Below are 7518 nucleotides of genomic sequence, written 5' to 3'. Positions count from 1 at the left end.
AGTCCTGTTAAGTACTTGAGACTGGACTTTTTCTAGCTGTTCAGCAGTTAAACAACATGAATCACCAAAACGATTCTTAATGTAAGTCTGTGTACTTTAAAAAGGTTACCAATGTATATATAAGTAACAGTACTCAAACTATATAACCTTATAAAACATATTGGCTAATATTTGAAATACTTCAAATATTTAGTGGTAGCTGTTTCTGGTGTTTTTGCACAAAACCAGCAACGCACACAACAGTAATATGGCAAATAGAAAAATTCATTCTTACTAATGTCACTGTTTTTAATGCAAAATACTCTTATGTTTACATTATTATAAATTCCCCATTTTCTTTAATCCAGTGTGTCTTTGTCTTAGTTTAATGTTCTGCAGGTAACAGGGACTTTATAATTAACCATTCCATTCATTTCTTTGTTTTTTAATCAGCTTCTGGAGTCTGCATACTATATGGAAGATATAATCAGGTCAAGAACGAGACAAAGAATTCAGAGAAGGAAAACACCCCAGAGTCATCAGAGGATGAATAAACCGATTTTGGTCTCTTTAAAATCAGATGAGTACCAAATAATAATTAAAAAATACGAATAAATAAAACTGAATCTAAACTCTGTGACCCAGGTGTATGTAGTTAGCCGCAAGTACTATTGCCCAACCAATTTTTTGGCATAAAGGTCGATACCACTGGAGATATTTTGCAAGTACTGTTAAACCTTGTTATGTATTTCTTTCTTTCTTTTAAGATGTTACAATGTAGTCTAGGATCCTGTTAGTGAATCAATTTTCCCAATAAACAGTATGGATTGAGGTACTTAGTAGTTTTCAACATAAGCTTTGAATGTTGTAATGATCACTCCATCAGTGTATTCAGAAAATATCAGGTCTTCTTCCACAGTAATACATTTTGGGGGAAAATTCATCTATCAGTATCTTTGTGGGGGTGTAATAGTTAAGAGGAAACGATGTGGCCACACTTGGTATCATCATGTAATCTGTGCAGTTATGGATTCTTCTGGATTCTTTGTAGTCCTGCCCTGTTTCCTAGTTTGCCATGTTTATCTGTCTATAAGTACCTATAAGCTGCCTGCGCTTTGTGCTGTTTTATTTGAAAAGAAATCCAGATGCAAAAAGTGCAAATCCTTTGAAAAAAATAACAGTTACTGGAAAAATATTTTTTTAAATTACTGGTAGATTTTTAATCATGGAACTTTTTTTTAGGGTTTAAATCAGCCTAGACTTTGATTATAGCTTTATTCTCCTGCTCAGTCTACTTATATAGAAATCTCCTGGTGTTCCTTTATCTGTAATCATGTAAACATTATTGTAAAACTGTGTTTTTTGTATTGTGCTATTTATTTATTCAGTTTTCTATTTTTTTTATATCAACATATATGAAAAAAAAAACACACTTTCAGTAGAAAAGGAAAAAAATCACAAAATATTTTTTGGGCTTTTTTTTTTTTTTTAGAGCGTACTCTTATGTGATGCTGCAGTTTCCTGTCATTTTCAGCAAAATAGCCCAAAATGGCAGAAGGTCTCTTTGTTCTTCAGTCATCAGTTAACTAAACAAGCATATCTCTTGTTTGTGGGTACCAGAGTACCAAGAGGAAATCCATGCAGGCATAGGGAGAACATGCACACTCACAGAGAAAGACCCCAACCAGGAGCTTTTTCTGTGAGCAGACAGAGCTAACCATCGCCTGTGTCTAACATGCAGTCCTTTATATGTCATTACATGTCATTGTTATTATTATTAGTACCATTAATGTTAATTTTACTTATGAATAAAAACATATTGTATTGAAAAAAAAATACCCTGCAACACTGTCAATTGTGTAATACAGTTTGCGCTGAACTCTTCTGCTGTTTACTGACCTATTTGTCAATCTTATGGTTTAAACATTGGTTAAAAGTCCAGACAATGAAGTCATGCTCAGAATATTGCTGTGTCATAAACCAGCATAATCAGTTAAAGTTATATTGCTCGTCAGCTTTGTCAGTAGCAGATAGCAGTTTAGATCAACCTAACCCCACTGATAGAACCATTCCAGTAGGACAAAATGTATCACATATACAAAAAGATAAAAGATATAAAAGATTCCCATGTGCAAGAATTTTTGCATTATTTGCATGAAGACCAAAATTTTCATTTATCAACTATTATAAATACCAACACCGATACATGAGCAAATAAACAAACACTGGCTAAATAAATATCGTCCAGTTTTGGCCCTAGTGATATATTTGCTCCGCTCTATGTTACATTGTTCAGTTGCACCATGAAGCTTTTTGACTGTCTGAGTTATGTTTATAAAAATTATGTTATTTAACTAGCATATAAATGGTTGATATTTAACAGTATTACTGAAGAGAGTTGATACCAGTTGCTGTCAGGTTAATGCTGTTTCTGACAGAACAGTTTATAGCTGCAAGTATAACCTTACTACTAGCTTTTCATTTTGGCCCCTTTCAAAGGAGCAAACACAAACCATAGATTATTCTATTGGTATATCAGTGTCATAGGTGTGAATTAAAGTACAGGTAATGCACAATGCTTTGTATAGGAGTTTTCTGAAGAAAGATTATGTATAGGATATCTTGATGCATGCTCAATCATGTTGACATAGCGTTTTGTCACTCATCTAAGTGACTTCTTCAGTCTCAGCTGACTGCAGGTTTTCCCAAACTTAGAAACAGTACCTTTCAGCACCACTGAAAGAGTAGCCACTGGCCTGTAGGTGTAAATAGACTGCATAGTCCTGGCCTGAAGAGTTGGCTCTTCTGTGTTGTGGCATTCGCTTAGCCAGAGGTTGTTTGGTTTCACCGATGTATAAATCATGGCAATCCTCCTGGCACTTAACAGCATAACCGATCCTTGGGAGTCGACCAATTTTTGCCACAGCATGTTTTAGAGTTTGAAAGCCATGGCTGTGTTTAGAGAAAATGTGTCTTAGCTGTTCCGATACTCATCTAGCACTTTATTCAGCATTGCACCTTGAGCATAGATTTGCATATGAAAAACGTTTGCACAGAAGAGTTTAATTATTTACTGAATATTTATTGTGTTTTTAAAAATCTGTAGGTAGCCTTTAGGTTTCAGGTCCTTCACAGCTGCTCCTCATTAAGAAGGGTGGTGGTTGTCTGTGAAGAGGAAAGGTTGTTACTGAGAGCAAATAAGGTTAACTATTGAGGAGAGCTGTGTGAAAAAAATCTAGAAATAAAGGTGGTGCAAAGAAGTGGCTTTTCTTTGCCCTTCTTTCCTTTATCCTCTCCAGGGTGTTTGGGCAAATGTTCCCCTTTTTGGGATTTACTTACTTGAATGATTGAGCATGCATCAAGACTTCTTGATACGATGCTCTTCTGCTTCCACGGCAGCTGTGTCTGTGGGGATGTACACTACAATATTAAAATGTGAACTAGTGGAACTGCAGAATGTTGTACAATTGTAGAAGTTTCTGTAAAAAAAAACCTTTACTGTAGAGATGAATAGCTGTGATATGTTCAACAGCAAAGGTAACAATGTTTCATAACCAGTCTGAAACTGGGGCAACAATGGGGCACAAGAACCAGCACAAAAGGTAATGCATTTTAAGTTTTTGGATTTGCCACTGAGAAATCATTAATGCGTTGTTTATATTGAATCTTTAAAAAAGAAAGAAAGAAAAAAAAATCTGTCAGGAAATCTCACGATCTCCCGTGTGTTCTTTTCTACAAATGTCATGTACTTCTCTTCTGAAAGTGGTTTGCTTGTTTGAGTTCAATTGCAAAATCTGTAATATTACATATTCAAGTTAAAAACACATTTAACACTGCATTAACGGGGTATTTTAGTCAGCTCGCACACGTTTATTGCACCCAGACATTTCTAGAAAGGCCTACTCAGCACTGCCATTATCAGTACAAATGAAAGTGAGGTAGTGCAAAGAACACAAGCAGCTTATCAGTGTATCACGTACTTTGTGCAGAATCGTTTTTCCACTTGCAAAATGTCCAATAAGCCTGCATATGTTTCTCTTTTTTTTTTTCAATCAAATCAGTATCTTTTAAAATGTTTTAAATGTCATTACTAAAAACATTTTCTGCATTTCATCCACATACTCTGAGACTTGCCATAAAAAGGGAAAATGGCACAGGTTCTCCACAAAAAGGGAATAATACAATCAAACTCAAAAGATGAAAAGCAGAACTTTATTTGCTGTATTTTCCTGCAAACCAAGGTGATGATATGCAATAATTAAAATGCTCAAAGTATAAACAGAATTTATGTCAGATTTTGGCTTCAGCTAAAAATAAAAGCATGTGATCACACCCATTAATTGAAGAGCTGCAGTTCCAAATGCATTTTACTGGTTGAACAACAATACTCGACCCAAAAAATTTAACCATGTCAAACTGTAAAAAAACAAAACAGACAAATTTTTTTTTTTTTAAGCAGTCAGGTGAGTTCTGGAAGTGCCTAAGAAAACTATTGATACAGCAAATTACCAAACATAAGGCAGTGGTGCCCTAAAGCATAGCCTTATCATCTATTTTTATCTAAATGGGATCATATTTTGCAAAACAACCAGCAACTTGCGTTGATTATAAATGATTTAACCCTTAAATTCCTTAATATCATGTTTACCGTGTCTTCTTTACAAACTGACTTGTGGCAAACAAAGGTGCACCCTCCTGGGCATTAGCTAGAATTCTGGTTCAAGGAGCTTCAACACTGGCTTCACTTTTGAGAGCCTTGAGGAGCTCCCTCCATGTTTTATGATAAGACCAGGTCTCCAAACTCCTAGATACCAATCTGATCAAGTGCCAGAATAAACCAGTTCCATGTATCCAACCTTTAAAAGTGTCTACACCCTGATGTTAAGAGTTGTCTTGTGGAATGAGCGAGTGTGTGTGTGTGTGTTTAAGAACCATTTCTTTAGTAAAAGCTGCAATAAAACACTTTAAAAACAGCTCCTAGTCTGAGGCTCGTAGTTTCTTTAAAAATTCCAGATATGACAGAGTTGTTTGTAAAAAAATATAAATAAAAATAAAATAAAATAAAATCAGCTGATTCTGCGAGGGGACCCCTCACTGGTTTTTCATGGAATAACCCCATATTATAAACCTTGATATCAGTGGCTCGTGTTCCTTAAATATTGACAGAGGTCTATAGAGTGGAGCAATGTCCCTCACTCTAGTTAATGTAAGGACAGACAGATCGATATTTTAGCAGTGGGCTGACGCTTGTGACAATTCATCCAGAACGTAAAATTTCCAGAGAAAGAGGAAGAACAGAGGGTCAAAAGATTCATGAAGCAATGTGTTCATTTTGGGAACAAGTGAGGACTTGAACTTCAAATAACCCAAAACTTTCATAATAGCATGAAACTCTGATGGTTCACTCACAGATTAATGATGACCCAGTAAGATGAAGTAATAGTAGTATATTTCATTTCTATTGCTCTGTCTCTATTTTGTGTTTTTGCATATAAACCTGCTAATCACTCTGGAGACTAAGGCAACCTGGATAGCCTCTGAAAGATGAGCTAATATTTGCATTAGTGAAGAAACCAAACATTCCTCTGAGATTTTCGTCTATATTAACATAATACCATCACAGAGTTGCTGCACAACCATGATGCAAATCACCTTTTCCACCACATCTCAAAGTTGCCCTAATAGAAGCTCATTAGACCAGTTTTGGTGAACCCAAGTGCAAATTATCTCCTCACTTTCCTGTTCTTAGTAGACAGGAGAGACGCCTTGTGTTGGCCTCTACTGCTGTAACCAATCTGCTTCAAGATTCAGTGTGTTGTGCATTCATAGATGCTCTTCTGCATACCTTGGATGTGACGAGCAGTTGTTTGAGTCACAGTTGCCTTCCTGTCAACTTGAAGCAGTCTGGCCATTCTCCTCCCATCTCTGACATCAATAAGAAATTTTCATCAAGAGAACTGTTGATCACTGGATATTTTTCTCTTTTGGACCATTCTCTGTAAATCCTAGAGATGGTTGTGTGGAAAAATCCCAGTAGATCAACAGTTTCTGAAATAGTCATCCATCAGGCACCAGAAACCATCCAACATTCAGAGTCACTTAAATCAATTTCTTCCTATTCTGAAGCTCAGTTTGGACTTTAGCAGATCGTCTTCACCATGTCTGCATGGCTAAATTCATTAGGTTACAGCCATATGATTGTTTGATTTAACATTTGTGTTGACAAGTAATTAAAGGTGTAGCTAAAAACAGATGAAAGCAATCAGCTATAGGTAAACCTAATGAGGCATTAGTGAAGCAATGCAGACAAACACAAAGGAAATAAGACAGCTGAAGCAATGCATGAACAAGACAAATGAAACAAACAAACAAACAATAATAATAAATAAATAAACAGCAAAGAGGACTGTGCATAGAAACACTCCTACAGCAAATAAACAGCCCGGTCTCCTCCTTTAAAAGATGCCCATCAGCCTAATTTCAGCTTCAAGGCAGGAATACTTACCCAAGCTGGAGTAGCGGCAGATTCCAAAACTGTTGGTGACCTCTAGTGGATCATTACATTTCTGCAGAAAAGGAGAACGCTTCCCTCTCTGCATGACTACACCCAGCTCTTCTGTAGTCACCTTAAAAAAATATGTACTATATTTAAAACTGACAGCAAAATGCACACAACTCTGTGTCTTATCTGACACACACAGCTTATGCTATTTCCTCATCTATCTATTTGAACTGTCATTACTGAAAATATTCAGTTTTAAAACCTTGTTACACCAAGAATAAATCCCAGTGAAAAAGGTTATTCGATTATGAGACTATCAGGGTCCACTTGTTTGTTTTAACCAGACACTTGTATGCTTTCTTCTTCCTACTACTTCCTACTACACATTACTTGAGGTCTATATTTATGTAATAGCCAGGTAATATAAGCATGGTCACCCTGTAATTAAATAAAAATTATGTTTTACTTCTGAAATTGTTTGACCTGCAGAAGCCTGAAGTAATATGGTATGTTATTTAAAGAATACTGTTTTCCTTTCCATCCGCACAGTCCACCATCCACAGCTTTGTTTCAGTATTGAGTTGCACATTGGCAGCAGCAACAAAAGCAACCTCAGACTGCTATATCACTGCCTCCAATCCCCCCCTCCTGTATTGTACCCACTCTAAGGTCAAGATAAACACTCCATGTGCTTATAGAAACAGGTGTCAGGCTTCAGGAAGACACACACACAGAGGCAAACGCACTCAGTTAATTATTTATCTTCTCACTGAATTGCTGACATATACACCATCCCGCCTTCAGTGTCACTTTAACCAGGGCAAGAGAAGTTACTGCTATTGATGCCGATGGACCAGTGTGCATCTGTGCCGAGGCTGAAAGAGAAGACTTATACGGGAAAGCATTGAAAGGAGCTTATGTCTACGTCATTAATACTTAATTCTACAAAGCAATTTGTACAGCAATATTACAGGGACTTGTATATATATACACTTGATATAATGATGCTGTTTCAATTACAAGGAATAACATGTTGT

This window comes from Rhamphochromis sp. 'chilingali' (genome assembly GCF_963969265.1).
Source record: "Rhamphochromis sp. 'chilingali' genome assembly, chromosome: 5".
In the NCBI taxonomy this organism is placed as follows: Eukaryota; Metazoa; Chordata; class Actinopteri; order Cichliformes; family Cichlidae; genus Rhamphochromis; species Rhamphochromis sp. 'chilingali'.
This window is presented reverse-complemented; position numbering follows the sequence as displayed.